Raw genomic sequence first — 20039 nt, 5'->3', positions numbered from 1 at the left:
CAATACAATACAGGACATGGATAATATATATTGCTACATTAGCGACCATATCACCCAGATAAGCAACAGAGCATAAGCAACCAAGTGTTAGGTGCCCTAGTGGTGAGTAAGAAGTAAATGACACTAAAGTAAGGAGAAGCACAAGAGGGTAGATGGCCCTGCTCGTGAGAGCTTACATTCTAAAAAGGTGGAGGAAGATAAACTGGTTTGTGGGGTAAATGGGGAGGAAGGAGCATGTAGCAGGGAGTTAGAATGATAGCTGGAAGGCTTTGATGAAGTAGTGGGTCTTGAGAGCCCGTTTGAAGGATTGCAAAGAGATGGAGAGTCTGATGGGGAGTGGGAGAGAGTTCCAGAGGTGAGAAGCAGTGCGGGCAAAATCTTGGAGGCGGGAGTGGGAGGAAGTAATCAGCTGGCATGAAAGGCGGTGTGCATTAGTTGAACGGAGAGGAGCGTGAAGGGAGATGAGATCAGAGATGTATATGGGAGAAGTTTGGGTGAGGGCTTTGTGAGTGAGCGTGATAACCTTAAATTGGGTTCTAAAAGGGAATGGGAGCCAGTGGAGGGCTTGTAGGAGAGGGGAGGCAGATGTAGAGCATTTGGAGAGGAAGATAAGCCGTGCAGCAGCATTAAGGATAGACTAGAGAGGAGAGAGATGGGATTTGGGAGGCCAGATAGGAGGAGGTTACAGTAGTCCAATCTGGAGATGACCAGTGAGTGTATGAGTGTTTTAGTAGCATCCTGGGTGAGATAGGGTCTATTCTTAGAAATATTTTTGAGATGGAAACGACAGGACTGTGAAAGGTTCTGGATATGTGGTTTGAAGGAGAGGGATGAGTCCAGGATAACTCCCAAGACAGCGCACCTTGGGACTAGATGAGATAATTATTCCATCAATTGATAAAGAAATAGTGGGAAGTGAGGTAATGTGGGAGGGTGGGAAGACAATCAGCTCTGTCTTAGACATATTAAGTTTAAGAAATAGCTGGGACATCCAGGAAGAGATAGCAGAGAGACAGTTGGAGATAAGAGTCAGAAGAGAGGGGGAGAGATCAGGGGAGGAAAGGTAGATTTGAGTATTATCAGCATAGAGATGAAAATAGAGGTCAAAAGAGCTGATGAGTTCACCTAGACAGGAAGTATAGAGGGAGAATAGGAGATGACCAAGAACAGAACCTTGGGGAACACCTACTGTAGGAGGCTGTGGAGGGGAAGAGGAGTCATGAGAGGAAACTGAGAAAGATCGGTCAGAGAGGTGGGACGACAGCCAGGAGAGCGCAGTTTCACGTAGACCAAGCAAGGGAGTGAAGGATATGCAGCAGGAGAGGGTGGTCCACAGTGTCAAAAGCAGCAGAGAGATCAAGGAGAATGGGAAGAGAGTATTGGCCTTGGGATTTGGCAGCAAGGAGGTCATTGCTGACTTTCGTGAGGGCAGTTTCAGTGGAGTGGAGAGAACGGAAACCAGACTGAAAAGGGTCAAGGAGGGAGTGGAAGGAAAGAAAAGCGGTAAGGCGGTTGTAGACAATCCGCTCAAGGAGTTTGGAGGCAAAGGGGGGAGAGAGATGGGTCGGTAGTTAGAAAGAAGGTTGGGATCAAGGGTAGATTTTTTAAGAATGGGGGAGACAAGGGCATGCTTGAATGCAGAAGGAACAGTGGGCCTGATTCAGAGCCGGACGCTATTTGCGCTCGCTCGTTCAGAAAAAGGGGCCGGCTATTTAAATTGAGCACTCGCTCTTTGCGGTCTGTTGACGCCTCTATGTCTGAGCGAGCGAACGAAACATGCACTCGCTATTTTGTAAAGACGCCCCCTGGCCGCTCGCATCATACGTCATCTCCGCTATTTATTAGATTAATTGAGTACATCGAAAGGCGTCTGAACTGCTCGCAGTGCTTGTGGTAGGATTGCATGCGCAGATGTGCGAACATCGCTCGGAGCGAACGAGCAGCTGCTTACGAGCGGCTCTGAATCAGGCCCAGTGCCTGATGAGAGGGAGAGGTTAATGAGGTGGGCAAGATGGGAGCAGGCAGAGAGAGAGAGAGGATGTGGAGGAGGCGGGAGGGGATATTGTCAAAAGGTCCGTATAGGCCAAGAGGCACATACATGTCTGGCCCCGGGGCAAGTACCTCCACCTGTACTGGACATTTCTGTGGAATACTAATTTGCTGTCTAAATAAGTTTGGTCACAATATTCTACGGTTTTTAGCTTTATGAGTAGTGACTATGATGATATTTTACGGTACTCTTCACTATTTTGGCTGTTTGCTGACCTATTGCTCAGATTTAGGTCACGGTACATTCTGTTTTGCATTGAGTCCAGGCTTCTGGATTATGGGGCAATGAATGCCCTCTACGCAAATCTTCTGGGGATTGCTGACTTTCTGTCGCTTATGGGTCCTGTCAAGTACTCTCATCATTGTATTTAGGTTGGGTACTGATTCCCTTGTTAGAGAGCAGTACGTCACGGCACTGTCTCCTCTCTCTACTATACATGCTGGATACTAGGAGCCAGAGTCACACGGAGGGTGCGACTTTCGACCTGATGGTTACTGCTCATGTGCAGTTGGAGCCATCTTCTCCAGATATACCTTTTAAGGTAACCATCAAAAGTGCAGATCGACTGGGAATTTGAGAAGATCAGACGTTGGAGCAAAAGTGTCAAGAGGGCCACAAGACCTGCAGTCTGGTCTTGTGGCTAATGAGCCGATGGTGACGGCTGGTGTGTCGATGAGATGGCCAATAGGCCCATGTGGCGGCTAGGGAGCCAATGATAGTGGCCTTCAGGCCGATGGTACGGCCAAGGGACCGATGGTGCGGTCACTGAGCCGATAGTGATGGCTAGCGAGCCGATGGAGTGGCCAACAGCCCTTTGATTCGATCAAAGGACCGATGGTGCAGCCTACTGAGCCGATTGTTATGGCTAGTGAGCCGATGGAGTGGCCAACAGGCCGATGATTCGGTCAAGGGACCGATGGTGCAGCCACTGAGCCGATGGTGATGGCTAGTGAGCCGATGGAGTGGCCAACAGGCCAATGTTTGGTCAAGGGACCGATGGTGCAGCCACTGAGCCGATGGTGATGGCTAGTGAGCCGATGAAGTGGCCAACAGTCCGATGATTTGGTCAGGGGACTGATGGTGCGGCCACTGAGCCGATGGTAATGGCTAGTGAGCCGATGGCAGCACAGGGATCCGAGAAGCTGTACTAGAACGAGGAGGCGCCTAGCGCCAGGAGTCAGCAGGAATTAGCTGGTGCTGCGGCTTAGGAGAACCGATTGCAGCACAGGGATCCGGAGACACTGTACCGGAACGAGGAGGCGCCCGGAGTCAGCAGGATTCAGCCGGTCTGGAGTCAAAAGATACATGATGGTGGCAGGTTGACTGCGTGTCCAACAATAGGTAAGTAACCTGCTGACCATGCAGCAGCCGATGGAACAACAAATCCAGTATATTCGGCAAGGCAGCATGGATCCAAATGAGTTTAAATATCCAGGAGCACAAATCAACCAGCTGGTGCAATCATGACCTTATTTCCTGGGGCGTGCCTGATTGTCCTGGCCCGGGAAAACACTGTGTTGAGTGTCACAGTACTCTGCAGATACACAGTACTTACTTTCTGAGGTGAGACACCTAAATACCGCTGTTAACCCCTGCAATACTGCTTTTTTGCTTACCGCTGTTATATCTGTAAAGCGGCCCATACACAGTGCGATAAAGCAGCTGATTCCGACGGATTCATACGAATTAGGTATCACACCGTGTATGGGCCTGATGTCAGACCGAGCACACACACATGGGGTCGTACATCGCGCCCCATGATCTTACTGCAGGTTCAGTCAATCAGGGGTTGCGATGTGCGATCCCATGCATTGCTATGCGGGTAGGGGGGGAGTCGGCCACCTGATTGCACTGTGTGTGGGGACCGCCCGATATGTCAGACGTCGGATCCCCTGTCGAGTTGCACGGTGCCTATCGCACCGTGCATGTCCCGCATTACCCTGTTGATATCAGTAAACCCAGCATCCTGGTTAATGACTTTCTGTCACATTCCACCTGGGCCCAGGCACACCAAGCGTGAATTAAACAGGAAAGTTCATGTATTTGAATCAGCATCTACAGAAACATGCACAGTGCAGCTGCAAGTATGACCTTTACCAAATTGAGAGGTTCAGAGAATTACGCCATGTGGTAGTTTGCTATGGAGATGCAGCTGAAGTGGGAGAGGCTGTGGAAAATCACAAATGATCGAGGTGACAATCAAAATCCTGATGAAGTGGACAGTCATGGGGCCATAGGCCTAGCTGTGGAGCACCATGTGTATTCCTTAATTCACAAGAAAAAGTGTCAGCACATGACATGTGGATAGCCCTTCAGGCAGCGTATGAAGACAAGGGTCTAATGAGAAGACACTGTACAGTACCAAACTGAGTGCATGCAGTGAAATGAATGAGTACATTCACAAGATATTATCCATATCTCATCAATGGACATCTGTAGGAGTTCAGGTAGACGACGACGATGTTGTGATGGCAATGCTGCAGATTCTAACACCTAAATTTTACTTTTTAGTAGTGACTTTAGAACTATTAATGGAGATCGTGAGGGGTAAACTGCTGCAGTTCCAAGAATGCATACTGGTTGAGACCAATGCTGAGAGTTTTGCATTACTCACAAGGGACACTAAGTCTAAAAGCCTAAGTGCAAGTGTTTCATATGTCACAAGGTGGGACATAAAACCTCTGAATACAGACTGATACATGCAAGTGGTGCGCAGAGACAGAAATGTGACAAAAGAAACGACTACGCTTTAAATGTAACAGACAGTTTAAGAAAGGATTGCTGGTACATGGATTCGGGAGCCTCAAGGCATTTCAGTTGCAATCAAGAATGGTTTACACCACTAAGCATGTGTGATTCTATAGTAGTCAGAGAGAATGGAGACAAAGGGCCTTATTCAGACCCGGTCGCAAGCGCTGAGCGCTCGCAACTGGGTCGATGATTGCCCACTGGGCATGCGCGAGACCCGGCTAGCGACGGGCGTTCCGTCGCTACGGGTTTTGCACCAAAGGGGGCGAGCTGTCAATGGTAATTGACAGCTCACCCCGTTTGGGAGGCGGGCAGGGGGGCTGGCTGGCCAAACGGAGACGTTCTCGATGGAACGCTTGCCGTTTGGGGGCGGCCCCACTGACATCAGCAATGATGTCAGTGGGGAGCTTCCTGCTCGATCAGAGCAGGAAGCTCCCTGGGGCTTGCGCTTGCCGAGACCCAACCTTAGGGTCTCATCGCAGGTCGCGATGGTCCTGACCATCGCGGCCATCAACCTGGTCTCTCGCTAGAGCTGTGGGTGGTAACCCACAGCTTAGCTAGCGACCAGGAGGCCGCACTTCACACCACAAGCGACCGCCCTCATTCAGAGTGACCGCTTGTATCTAGCGATCGACTCTGAATGAGGGCCAAAGTCCTTACAGCCACAAAAGTCGGGACAGTCACGGTACGTCTGAGAATAAAAGGTGAAACCATAGTCACAGACATCCAATATGTCTTATTTGTACCAGATTTGGGGACAAACCTCATTACCATAAGCGTTTTAGAAAATAAAGGATTTGATGGAATGGTTACGAGAATAATGGAGCATACACACGGTCAGATTTGTCAGACTTGTCAGATGAACGACTGAACGATTTGAACGATTTGACCAAAGTTTTGAACGATTTGAATGATTGAACGATTTTTGACTGCATTAAAATGAATGGAATCGTCCAAGTCTGACTGCAAACCCATCAGATGTCAGATATCGTTATCTGACAAACGGGAACGCGCATCGTTGATCATCCATTGTTCAGGCATGTCAGATATGAACGATTTTCCTTCAGATATGAACGACTGAACGATTTTTAAATCGTTATCGTTCATATCTGAAGGAAAAATCTGATCGTGTGTATGCACCATAACCGTGAGTGATACTGAGAGACTGGCATGTGAAGGGACCTTCTGTCCCTTCCCAAAGCTAGCAACAAGAGCTGAGGCACCTTTAGCATTGGTGCATATAGATTTGCGTAGCCCCAATAAGAGTAAAATCGATAAGTGGATACCAATATTTCCTTATGTTCATGATGATGACAAACTTTTATTTCATCAAAGCCAAGAGTGAAGTAGAGAACAAACAGCAGACTACAAAATTCTGGTGGAGACTTAAACAGTTTAGAAATAAAAAAAAATCTTGAGATCTGACAATATCAGGGAATACAAAAACACGAATGTAACTGTCTTCCTAAAAAAATATGGCATCGAGCACCAGTTAACCATTGCATACACACCAGAACAAAATGGTGTCCGCGAGCGCGCAAACTGCACAAATGTTTACAAAGTGCAGCCTTTGCTGAATGACGCTTGCCTGGAAAAGTGTTTTTGGGCAGAAGCAGTGTATACAGCAGTATACTTAAAGAATCGAGCCCCAATCAATGCTGCAATCCGGCATCGCAGAAATCCAACATGTTGGATTTTCCCGATTTGACGATCGCAATTAAAAAATGATCGCGATCGGCAAATCGGGGACATTTAACATGTAATATTTCAGCGATCCTGCGACGGATTGCTGAATTTCGACAGTTGCATGACACCTATTGTGACTATCACCCGAATAGGCTATTTCAGTATCCCTTAGCTGATGTATATTTTGTCCTCTCCTCCCTTATCTTTTTGGTACAACCTTTCTTGTTACTGTGTGCATTCACAAATATCTTCCTGTTATTTCTGTTGAATACTGACTTTAGTTACTGGTGTATTCTTTTACAGTTTTATCTTGTTTTCCGTTTTTTAACGTTGACCGTTGATGTCATTTGGTTTGGTTTGTTTTGACTTGATACTCTTCCCATGTTTTTGTCAATAGGTACTGCCTTCATTTAGCCTTTGTTTCCTTTTACAGTACCTTCCCCAAGTGTTTGTGATGAAATAGTGTTTAGTTTTTTTGGATTTTCCAGGTTTTACAACCCAGGCTAAATCACATTATCCTGGACTAACCAGGTTTTGAAGTGGACTAATCACTTAGAAACCGACTGACTGATGTTCAGTTCTTAAAATCACTAGTCTAGGCTCCCACACTTTTCGTTGTGATATGCGGCCATGATGGAGGAATAGATCTTGGGAACAGTTGCTAGCTCTATCCTTTCGCAGCAGGTCTGCCAGGATATGCTGGATATCTTATGCCGAGGCAAGATCCTTTTCACTCCCTTGAGATTTAATTATCTAAGAGTGGTTCTAAGGTACTAGAGGTATGACCTCCTGTGGCTCAACCCAGGCATTTTTCTACTTCAGGGTCCATAGGGGGTCCACAGGGTTGACCTTGGGGTATAGGTTGGGAACCAAATCCGGGCACCACGCAGTTAAAGCTTTTAGCTCCCAGGATGCACTGGGTCCACTCTCCCTATAACCCCACCCCCAAGCCAGAGGCACCTCAGTTTAAGTTGGTGCCCGGCCGGAGTCGGGTCACCGTTAGCGCAGGGGGAGCTGATTAGCAGCCCCTAAGCTTATTTTATTTTTTTAGGGACAAAGTTTTTTCATGGACTTTGGACTCTTCAGAGCGGCAGCGTCGGACTGTCCATAGGACGTCTAAGCTGCCGCTCCGTCACCCCGCTGGCGCTGAGACGCCAGTACAGATCTGGGGATCTCAGCGGGACCCCAGAGTCTGTACTAGCCGGACTCTGCGGGCGCCCAGGACTGCTGCCGGATCCACGGGGAGCAGGTAAGGTCGCGGATCACCGCTTGCGGTGATCCGCGCATTTCAAATGCAGTCCTGTGCCTCCGGTCTCTGGGGACAGACCGGAGGCGCCGGCAGTGGCGGCGGGCCCCCCATACCCCGTGTGTCCACTAGACCACCAGGGACTTAACGATCGGTGCAGGGAGCCGGCGTCCCGGGGGTTAATAGCCGGCCAGGGGAGGCAGCCTTCCCTGTTACAGCGGCTCCTCCCCTCAGCTCAGCGCGCCTTTCAGTATCCATAGTCTGGCGTCGCTGAGCTGCTTCCTCCGCGGGCCACGCTTCCTCTGAGGTCTCCAGCGGCCATTTTATCTCTGTGGTGCAGCAGAAATCTCTCAGGATGGCAGTGAGTCCAGTCCCCCTGCGTACCTCACCATCAGGTCAGTGTACACAGCGCTGTAGCCTTCCCAGACACTGAATCTGGGCAGTTGAATGCAGTGTAATAGTGCAGTATATTATATGACATGTTTATGTATATATGTATATATCTGCATTGTATGTGACTTATGCTAGTGCTGACTGTACTTTATTCTCTCACCTGTCAGTGTATATCTATCCCTTTTCTTTATCTGCCCTAATACAGCTGTACTTAGGGTGGTTCTGAGACCTCACATTTATATACTTGTTAATATTTGTGTGGTTTGTCACATACTGTTGCGTGCTGCACGTTGCCATATTTTAGATGGAACTGTGTGTTGCATACGCTGAAAATGGGTCCCTGCAGCTAATTTTTGGCATCAGTCAGGACCAGTATAGTGCTGCTTAATATTTCCGCCAAGATTGGTCAGATATGTCTGACCAGGAGATAGAGCGTTATACTGCACCCATTTTTACTATCCTGCAAGTCATGTGCTGCAGGTGTTAGTGCGGAGGATTTGACTCATAAAGGGTTCTGTATGTGGCGTCATCTGGTGCCGGCCTCTTTCACGACCCCCTTGGGCGGTTTGTTTTCTCGGGATCCCCTCAATTGCGGATCGCCGGGCGGGCCCCATTGTTGTACCTCACTTGGGGTTACTTCACCATACTGCCCTTTTCATCTCAGGGTATCTCGCAGCTTCTTGCACTCTTCCCCTGTGACACAGACTACCGCTCCCTGCAGGGGTTTTTCGCAGTATATGAATTCCCCCTAGTGCCACAATAGTCTGTCATTCCCCTTGCAGGGATTACCACAACAGCCACCCTGGGTGGATGTCGTTTTCTACGAAACGCTAATTGGCGTGGTTGACGCCCTGTGGTTACTTCCCAGTTGGCTCTGCCGTGAACTGGGTACTGTTCGGGGCTCTTTCCCTCTTACACGGGGGGAAGCCTATTTCAGGTATTATTATCCCTGCTTTAGGGCTGGTAGCAGGTCCATTCTGGTTAGAGTGAATGTTGACCTGCACCTGTATCATACACCCTCAGTATTGCGTGCCTTCGGGTTCCCTGTTGCTGACTAGCGGGTGGATCGCATAGCGGGACTCTGGCTGTTGCCAGATAGGAGGTGTTACAACAGTGTTTGGCCTCCTGTTCCAAATTCCCTGAGGGTCATCACGAGCCCCTCCTGGGGGGGATGGGCGTGTTACTCGTCTGATTACAGACGTTACTACGCCTCCCATTCCTGCGTGGTCGGATTCTTCGGATCCGTAGGTGGTAACTCTGCCTGAAATCAGTATACTTGCTTTCAGGAGTTGTTACCCATCCTACCATGGCTATAGCATGGTTGGTTAATACTATTGCATATTGGGTTGATGCATTTGTAACGTTTTTTCCCCTCCAACACGTCGGGGGTTCAAATGTATTTGGGCGCTCACGTAATATATGCTGTTGTCATAGGTGGAAATGCCTATATTGGATACCAGTCTCCTAACTTTCAGAGTTCCGGCTGCGACTGTATCCTCCGTAATACCCTATGGCTGCGCTCTGGGAATGCAGAGGTGCAGATACCATCTTTAGGGTTGATATTGTTTGGTCCTGACCTTGACAAGATTGTAGTAACATTGGCAGTATTACTAACGACAAGTTTACCGCTTTCAGCTATGCCCACTACAAGGCCTCAGACTAAGTCTGTTAAGTCTTTTTTGTCCTCTGGGTCAGCCTAAAGGTCTGTTTCTTCGTAGACTGTCGGCATCTACAAGGGCCGACATATCCAGTACCGAGCAGGCCTGGACTGCCAGCCGATCCTGCTTCTGAACCTACGGATATCTCTTCAGTCTGACGGGACAGGCCTACAACTGGGAGATACCGATTTTCTCAGTTCGCCCGGTATTAGTGTCAAGTTGCCGCGGCTACGTGGGTAGGAGGGTACGCCCTCTTTACAAGGGCCTTACAGATCCAGAAAGCTATGCAGTTGTTGCGGTAAGCGGAGCTAATTAGGCCATCCCCACTATCTCAGTGAGGGACTGGTTGTTCTGTTTTCTTTCTGGTGCGGTGGCTGAATGGTCCTCTTTGGCCTATTCTCTGTCTCAATTCCCTGAACCAGTTCCTAAAGCTACCTGGGCTCAGGAGGAAATCCCTATGCTCCATCATACGATGTTTGCAACCTGGGGACTTTAGGGTATCACTGGATATACAGGACGCGTGCCTACGGGTACTTACAGAGACCTTTCCTCAGCATGGGCTGAGGTTTGCTGTATCACAGCAACACTTACAATTTTTCGGGCTCTGCCTGTTGGGACTGTCCTCAGCCCCACAGGGGTTTACCAGCGTTTTGGATTTTCTGACAGTTCTTCTGTTCAGTATATCCCAATGCTCCTGTACCTGGACGGCCTCCTGCTCTTAGCGGGATCACCGGGGTACTTTACGGCCAGGTCAGGATGACTGTGGCTTCTTCAGGGTGCAGACGTTTAATCAACGGGGAAAAAGTCCTCCCTGCATCCCTCTCTGGGTATTCTTCATCTAGGATCCCTGCTGGATTCTCAGAATCTGAGAATTCTTCTGGCGTAAGACGGAATCTCCTCTCTTCCATTAGGAGTACATGGTTGTCTGCGCAGTCGACAGATGTCTTTACACTCTGGGATGCATGGTGGAATGGGCTCAGTTCCATTCCAGGCCTTTCCATAATTGGCTCATCTCCAGATGGAATGAGTTTTTTCTGTCGGATAACTGTTCAAACGATGATGCTCTCTCCGGAGGCAAGTCGGTCCCTGTCCGGGTGGCTATGGCCATCTCGTCCAGGGTTTTCTTTGCTAGGGACAGTGTCTGGATCGAATCCTTTTCAGTGCAGTTGGACGTCTGTCGATTCCACCCTGTCAATTAACTTACTCTGGCATAACTCTTGTTTCCCGGTGAACCTGAAAAGGTTCAGTCCGACAGGGTCAGGACAGTGGCTTCCTTTTTAGCAACACTGTTCGTTGGGTGGCAATGACAGGTATGTCACATATTCGGACATAGTCCGAGGGTCTCCTCCCGACCATCTCGGCAGCGTTCATTTCAGGAGCTCTCCATTGGGAAGCGGGAGTCCTCAGCCGTCACGACGTGCATCCCGGGGACTAGTCTCTTCCCCAAGAGAGGTTTCATCTCCTGGTGAGCAGGGGGGGCCCCCCTGAGGTGACCCTCATGGCCTTCTGACTTTATCACACTATGGTGTTACAGTTCAGCTCTGGGGATTCTGAAGCAAACTTCAGCGACTCTTTGTCGGTGAAGTGGTCCTTCCACTTTGTGTACCTGTGTTCTCCGGTCTCCCTTCTTCCTCGAGGGCTTTGGAAGTGTTTTCAATCGAGACGGAGATGCTTTCCTGCTGGTGGCTCCTGATTGCCCCAGATGTCAGGGGTACTTGGATCTTCGGAGTCTCTACATCGATACTCCATCCCTGATGCTTCACTGCCCGGACCTGTTGTCTCAGGGTCCTTGGTTTTGCCTTGGACCTGGGTCGTTTGTCTTTGACTGTGTCCTTACAGTGGTCTTATGGCTTCCCTGGCTTTGTCATCGTTGGAATGATTAGAGCACATGGATCAGCTTTTGCTGGGACCTACCACAAACTGTGGCAGCCATAAATCTTATGGTATTGTACCTGTCGATACAATCCTCCGGTGTCCAGGATTTCCAGATATTCTGGCATTCCTTCCGGCTGGCTTGGGTTTCACACTTGGCCTGGTCTTCCTGACAGTGCGGATCTCTACACTGTCAGTATGGTTAAGATATGGAATTGCTTCACTCTGGTATCCAGTTCATCCTTTGGAGTGTTTTCTTGATTATGCCTCCATTTGTCCTCCCTAGGGACTCCTTGGGAGTAAGTAGTGGTTCTTCGTTACCTCCGGGGACAGTCAATGGAACCGCTGGTTGTGATAGCCATTACATGGTCTATTGCTTAGGCTCTCTCTTTCTCTCAGGGTGTTTATATCAACCAGGAGAGTGTCTGAATTGGGAGCGTTCTCATGTGGCTCCCTCTTCTGGAGGGCATCATGTCAGGGTGGGAGTTGCTCTCGCCCTGTGTTTCTTCTTAGTGGTTTTCAGGTTCCATATTATTCTGGAACTTATGGTACGGCCATTCTGTCCCCAGTCCTCTCGGCTGGTGTGGCCTCATTGACTGTGGTCTGGCCTCTTTGGATTTATGTGATCCGTTCAGGTTCCTTACGGAAATCGGACTCCTTATTGGTGGTCTGAGATTTCTGGTTTTCACAGGAAAGGATGGCCGGCCTATAACCAAATGTTGGCTTGGATGGCCTCGTAGGTCTTCCTCAGGGGCCTACCCATGGGTAGGCCTTCCTGTTGTTGATGCTTGTTTTTTCTCGGGCCATGTGACCCTCGTGTGCGGCTCGCTGTGGCGCCTCGGCTGTTTTGCCTTACTAGGTGGCCACGTGGTCTTCTGTCCACACCTTTTTAAGGTTCTAGGCATTGGTTTCCTTTGCCTCTCAGGATGCTTCCTTTTTGGCGACGGATTCTCCTCTCAGCACAGGAGCGTCCCCACCCTTGGTTGAACTGCTTTGGGACATCCCCAAGGTCAACCCTGTGGACCCCCTATGGACCCTGAAGTAGAAAACAAGAGATATGGTAAGAACTTACCTTTGTTATCTCTGTTTCTACGAAGTCCATAGGGTCCACAGGGCGCCCGCCCTGACGCACCTGGCTTCATATGGGCTGTGTGGCTGGTCACCGGTTTTCCGTCTCCCATTTCGGTGAGTATGGTTATTGAGTGTTCCAGTTTTCTCTCTCTTTTTCTCTCCTCCTCCGGCCTTTGGCTACTTACAAACTGAGGTGCCTCTGGCTTGGGGGTGGGGTTATAGGGAGAGTGGACCCAGTGCATCCTGGGAGCTAAAAGCTTTAACTGCGTGGTGCCCGGATTTGGTTCCCAACCTATACCCCAAGGTCAACCCTGTGGACCCTATGGACTTCGTAGAAACAGAGATAACAAAGGTAAGTTCTTACCATATCTCTTGTTTTTTCCATTCTCCTTTTATGAGATGACTTCAGGAACAGCACCTTTTATGTGAGTTTTCAGCTCTAACTGTGTTGTTCTATGTTCCTTCATTCATACTATGTAGTGGGATTTCATTTTGAAATGGTCTTCACTTTTTCTCCCTTGTGTTTGACTACAACTGTTCTTCTCTGGGTGACCTTTTGATGACAGCGAGTTTAATCTAATCTCTTCCGTCCTTTTTCAGCTAATAGTGAATGGACTGATTAGACTAGTTTTTTTTACTATTCTATGCTCCATCTCTTACTAGTAAGTGATTTAGGTCTCCTCTTCAACAACAGATTGTCTTAGTCTTTTCCAGGCTGGAGGGGGTTTGGCCATTCAGAGTAGGGCCAGAACTCTACTATTTTGCTGTCTGTTTCTGGTGTCCTCTGCAGACTACACATAAGGGGGCGTGTTTAGGTGATTCATACCATCTCTGCTTCTGAGCCTCTTCAGAGATTTAATTTCCCACCACCCACTCGTTTTTGTATGTGGTGACTGACGTGCTGCTATCCCCACTATGGTTTCTTCCTTTCAGTTGCATGGGGACCATCAGGGTCACAGCTGCCTTTGCCAGTAGACTCTTTGGCCTAGATATGTACTGGTACTCGAAGCGGTGCTAACAGCTGTGATCATTCTTCATATTATTTCATCCATATTAGGATCTCAGAACTGGTCCTGGTGGTTCCAATGGAAGAAAACAAGATGTCCTGGGGACTTTTTCCTGCAGTGTTTATCATAATTGAAGTGCTGACTTTGGGGCATGCATGCAATGTTCCCAGAGGCAGAACGACTATCCGATAGACTTCTCCCAGCTGGTGGATGGGAGGATCTAGCAGAGGTTGGCTGCACGTCTTCCCTGTTACACCATATGTCGGTCCATTTGACAATAACACCTGGGATCCTAAGGCCTTCCTTGAAGATCCCCTGGCAGCTGTGACTACAGTTTATTTTTCCTCCGTTTTTCTATGGCAGTTAATGCTGATACTGGACAGCTCCTACTTTGTCCCAGTGGACCTTTTCAGTGAAGGTCCAAAACATCAGCCATTGCGTCCACCACTGAATCAGGCTTTTAAAGTCCTCTTTATAGAATTTGTCAAATGACATAATAAATCCAAATACTAATTTACATACTAAAATTACATAGGATGGGTCTAAATGACAAAATCTTTTTTTTTGCTGTTTCTTCTGAACGAGACACGTAGATTGTAGCTAATTTCTGTGCACTAAACTGTGAAGCAGATGTCAACACAATTCTAATCAAATCAATAATAAAAGCAACATTACTTTTTACAGCTGAATACGACCGTACACTGAGTAATGCACTGATATGGGTCATTACGTGTCCTGTATTTACCACTAATTAGGGTGATGTAAAAGTTTTGTTCAGCATGTGGATGATAATGCCTCTCCAATGTGAAATGTTTCTGTCCTGGATGAGATTAAGGAGCATATTCAATTAGGTGCAAAAAGTCGAGAACTTTCGCCGTCATCGCTGGTTTTCCATGTGGAAAAGTATCGCGCGTGTCTCCGCTTATCTCCGTATTCAATTAGAAATCAGCGAAAACGGCACCCGGCGAATTTGAACCTGGCGAAAAATACTGTCAAAAATGGGGAAAACACTCTGTAAGCTGCACTAACATAGGGGATCACTATAGGGGTGTTCTAGTGGGAAGCCGACGGACGGAATCCCGACCGCCGGCTTCCCGACTGTCTAATCCCAGCAAGGGTTAAATGACAGACGTCGAGATCCCGACGCCTGTCATTTTACCTACGCCGGGAGCCCGACATCCGGCTTACCGATCGAAGGTAAGCCGGGCGCGGACAGCCGCAGGGGGGGGAGGGTTAGGTTAGGGGCTCCCGGGGGGGACTTAGGGTTAGGGAGGGTTAGGTTTAGGCTAGGGGAAGGGGGGTTTAGGGTTAGGCACCGCCGGGGGGAGGTTAGGGTTAGGAACCCCCCCGGGAGACTTAGGGTTAGGCAGTGGGGAAGGGGGGGGGTTAGGTTTAGGCACTTAGAGGGGGGTTAGGGTTAGGCACTTGGGGGAAGGTTAGTGTTAGGCACCCCTAAGGGTGGGTTAGGTTAGTTTATACTTACCTATAGCGCAGTCGGGATATTCACCTCTGCCGGGCTTCCGCTGTTGGGATTTGAACCACCGTCCATGCCGATCCCGTTCTAGTACCTCCTAATAAAGCTTATATGGGGTTTTTTATTTTCCAAAAGCTTGCTTTTAGCATCTTTGCTTAAATGGTAAAGAATGGCATTAAGCAATATTTTTTAATCAAATTAACTAGTCCCAGCAAATTTGGAGTACATGAAAATGGGTGCTAGCATATTTTGAAGTTGCTAGTGTGAAGTTTTAAAAACATAAAAAATCCATCTTCCGCAAGCACCTGCAATCTTAAAAACACCTGGGGCATACTTGGGGACCCCTTTGGAGTCTATATCGCTAGTTTTTAAGTTTGCCCCCCAACTTGAAAGTACTTTTTTGGGGTGTTCTTTTTTACATAGTTTACCTTTGCAGGGCTGTCCCAAGGATGCAGAGTGGTGCCCGCAAGTTTGCACCCCAAAACCCACTAGCTTTCATAGGCAAATTATTTTTGCCTATTCCAATGCATTGACTTTCTGCACCGGCGAAAAGTTTTTGGAATTGAGTACGGGGATAAGTTTTCGCCTGGTGAAATGACGTCACCGGCAAAACTTTTCCTCCGAAAACAGCTTTTCGCACCTAATTGAATATGCCCGTAAATGTGGAAATTCAATTAGTTGTGATAAAAAATGTTGTTACTGCATGTTAAATTAATGCGCATATCACCCGGTAATTTCACTTAATGTACGTATGAGCGCTCCCGTATAATGCGCAATTTGATTAGAAAATGCTTATTCCAGATTTTGCGTGGTAATTCTTACTGGTAATACCCGCGTTAAGTGTGGGTGAAAATAGGGAAATCAGCCTATACCACAAAAAATGCAAACTAATAATAGATAACAGTATAGAAGCATGTAAGTGGCCAAAAGCAAAATAAATTTATTTGAGATTTTTAAAATGTGACAAATGGCTGTTATATGCATTTTTCAAAAACAGTGAAAAATGATAGAAAACAAGTGTTTTTCTGCAAAGTAAATTTGGGGTGCATAAAAATGCCTGTAAGTAAATATTTGTGTGCATTTTAAGCCAAGTCAAATTTTCACCCGTTAATGGGTTATCGCGGCTAATTGAATTCGCCCTAAATGTCCATTAAACAGAAGCTTTATGATGATCTGAATAACCTGTTCCTCAAGAGATTGGACATATCACTAATTCTCTAAGGACAGTGGCTCAGAAACTCTTTTGAATCAGGGCTCCCTGGAGTATCAGCATTGTTTTCATGGCACCCCTGAGCCAAAAGTTTGTTATTGCGAAAAAATGATTACTTAAATTGTGTTTACAGCAGTGGCGTCACAAGTGGGGTATGGGCCACGTCTGGCGGGTGACACCAAAGTGCCGACTCCTTAGTGACGGGAGCCGGGTGCTGCACTGTAGCATTAAGTGCAACACTTGGCTCCTGACACAGTGTGGGAGCCGGCACTGCAGATAGATCAGTCCCTGGGGACAGTGTGCACCTCCTGGACCCCTCTGGAGAGACTAAAACGGGGGATTCGGGCCACGTGGCCATGCCCCTTACCTCCGTCGCCATGTCCCCTTACCGAGAGCGAACACTCCCCTTACCGGAGCATGGCTTCTCTGCGCGCACTACTTTACTGACCGCACTGGGTGTCAGCCAGTGGAGAGACGCCTCAGCTTACCTTAGGCTCAGTAATGTGGTCTTGGACAGATTTGCGCTTCTGTTTGTCCACATAGTCACAGGACATTGACCATAAGTAATCTGATTTGGTGCTGTACCTCCAATCTAAGTCACCCCTGCAAGTGTCCCGAGGCACCCCAGGGTGCTACGGCACACAGTTTGGGAACCACTGAGCTAGGGAAATGCAAGTATATGCTAGTAAAGACTGAATGTAACGGAGAGACACCAGCTTACCTGGAATACAGACTGAGTCAGGATGTGTAATTATTGACATTATATCCTCTCACATTATATGTACCATAGGTGTCTTCAGAAAATCTATATGCTGGAATTGGAAACATCTAGTCCCATAGATGAGATAATCTCCTAAACTGCTGACATAAAGGTCCACATATAGAGGGCGATTTAGAGTGTAATGCAAGTCAGCCACAATGAAACTTGCACAGAACTAATTGCATTTATTCGCCTGTATTCCTGTGGCCACACTGCCCCTATCCATACTCTCTTTAAAATAGCCGTCGTCATTATCAGTGCGCACTTGCAACAGGCCTCTACCTCCATATGTACAACTCTGTGTAGCCCGTAATTCTGACTACACACCCTCAACACCATCTCACTTCACTTACAGGCGAACAATTCAGAATCACCTGCTGATTCCTGCTCTCAGCTAAGGAGCATTAGCAGTGCTAAAAATCGTCCGCAGAGGACCAGTCCGCAGAGCGGATTTCTGTGCAACTCTGCATCGGCCCAGAGTAACTATGAGCAGTGCACGATTGAATCATACATACAGTCAGGTGCATAAATATTGGGACATTGACAGAATTTTCATATTTTGGCCTCTATTCACCACCACAATAGCTTTGAAATGAAACAAACAAGATGTGCTTTAACTGCAGACTTTCAGATTTAATTTGAGGGTAATTACATCCAAATCAGGTGAACGGTGTAGGAATTACAACGGTTTCTATATGTGCCTCCCACTTTTTAAGGGGCCAAAAGTAATGGGACTATCAACTCAAAAGCTATTTCATGGACAGGTGTGGGCTATTCCCTCGTTATTTAATTATCAATTAAGCAGGTAAAAGGTCTGGAGTTGATTCTAGGTATGACATTTGCATTTGGAATCAGTTGCTGTCGACTCTCAATATGAGATCCAAAGAGCTGTCACTATCAGTGAAGCAAGCCATCATTAGGCTGAAAAATCAAAACAAACCCATCAGAGAGATAGCAAAAACATTAGGTGTGGCCAAATCAACTGTTTGGAACATTCTTAAAAAGAAAGAACGCACCGGAGAGCTCAGCAACACCAAAAGACCCGGAAGACCACGGAAAACAACTCTGGTGGATGACAGAAGAATTATTTCCCTGGTGAAGAAAAACCCCTTCACAACAGTTGGCCAAATCAAGAACACTCTCCAGGAGGTAGGTGTATATGTGTCACAGTCAACAATCAAGAGAAGACTTCACAAGAGTGAATATAGAGGGTTCACCACAAGATGTAAACCATTGGTGAGCCACAAAAACAGGAAGACCAGAGTAGAGTTTGCCAAACAACATCTAAAAAAGCCATTACAGTTCTGGAACAACATCCTATGGACAGATGAGACAAAGATCAACTTGTACCAGAGTGATGGGAAGAGAAGAGTATGGAGAAGGAAAGGAACTGCTCATGATCCAAAACATACCACCTCATCAGTGAACCATGGTGGTGGTAGTGTCATGGCGTGGGCATGTATGGCTGCCAATGGAACTGGTTCCCTTGTATTTATTGATGATGTGACTGCTGACAAATGCAGCAGAATTAATTCTGAAGTGTTTCGGGCAATAGTATATGCTCATATTCAGTCAAATGCTTCAGAACTCATTGGACGGCGCTTCACAGTGCAGATGGACAATGACCCGAAGCATACTGCAAAAGCAACCAAAGAGTTTTTTAAGGCTAAAAAGTGGAATGTTATGCAATGGCCAAGTCAATCCCCTGACCTGAATCCGATTGAGCATGCATTTCACTTGATGAAGACAAAACTGAAGGGAAAATGCCCCAAGAACAAGCAGGAACTGAAGACATTTGCAGTAGAGGCCTGGCAGAGCATCACCAGGGATGAAACCCAGCGTCTGGTGATGTCTATGCGTTCCAGACTTCAGGCTGTAATTGCCTGCAAAGGATTTGCAACAAAGTATTAAAAAGTGAAAGTTAGATTTAGGATTGTTTAGTTTGTCCCATTACTTTTGGCCCCTTAAAAAGTGGGAGGCACATATAGAAACCGTTGTAATTCCTACACCGTTCACCTGATTTGGATGTAATTACCCTCAAATTAAATCTGAAAGTCTGCAGTTAAAGCACATCTTGTTTGTTTCATGTCAAAGTCATTGTGGTGGTGAATACAGGCCAAAATATGAAAATTCTGTCAATGTCCCAATGTTTATGCACCTGACTGTACATCCTGAACAGTATTAACACTTTACAGTACATTACAATATCAATAAGTTATCCTGCAGTGGGAGGTATGGGTCAAGAGAGACCTCAGACACAAGTAGTGTAAAGACCTTAGGTTAGATTACAGGGGTGGGCAATAAGTGACCCTCCAGCTGCTGTTGAACTACACATCCCAGCATGCAGAGCTTGCTGGGATGTGTACTCCCACAGCAGCTGGAGGGCCACTTATTGCCCACGCTTGGGTTAGAGGAGGGGAAGCTGAAAGGTAATATAAGTGCATTTTGTTCCAGAAATCATCCTGCAGTAGATGCTCTTGGCCTGTGTTTTATTGGGTAAAATGTGAAAGGCTGCATAACCCTTATTTAGGTGGTTTAATATTAATCTAAAAAGATACCTTTGTTATACTATAGTGGAGGTATGTAGCCACTAAACAGTAAAAATCCTGTGCATTTAAAGGTGCAATAGTCGTGTATATGCTTTAAAGCTGGGTACACACTTGACGATATGTTGCCCATTGCAGGTGATCAGTCCGACATATAGTCCATGTCGGCAAGTGTGTACCCACTACTAGTGACCATGTGCACTTCCACGGGGTCGTTCATCACATTGACAGATCGAGCCTACATGCTGCTCAATCTGTTAATTTGATGAATGCCCCCATGTTTGTGGAGGCGGCTGCTGAATGACATATTGTGCGGTC

At 47.3% G+C, this 20039-nt stretch overlaps 1 protein-coding gene across 6 annotated transcripts in view; it reads left to right on the top strand.

Moving 5' to 3' along the window:
- The window catches only part of DEPDC5 (DEP domain containing 5, GATOR1 subcomplex subunit), a 125709-nt gene that overhangs the window by 88743 nt on the left and 16927 nt on the right, over positions 1–20039 (top strand). The window lies entirely within an intron of this gene.

Source organism: Taudactylus pleione, unplaced genomic scaffold, assembly GCF_031769625.1.
Source record: "Taudactylus pleione unplaced genomic scaffold, aTauple2 ptg000205l, whole genome shotgun sequence".
NCBI classification, from domain to species: Eukaryota; Metazoa; Chordata; class Amphibia; order Anura; family Myobatrachidae; genus Taudactylus; species Taudactylus pleione.
This window is presented reverse-complemented; position numbering and strand designations above follow the sequence as displayed.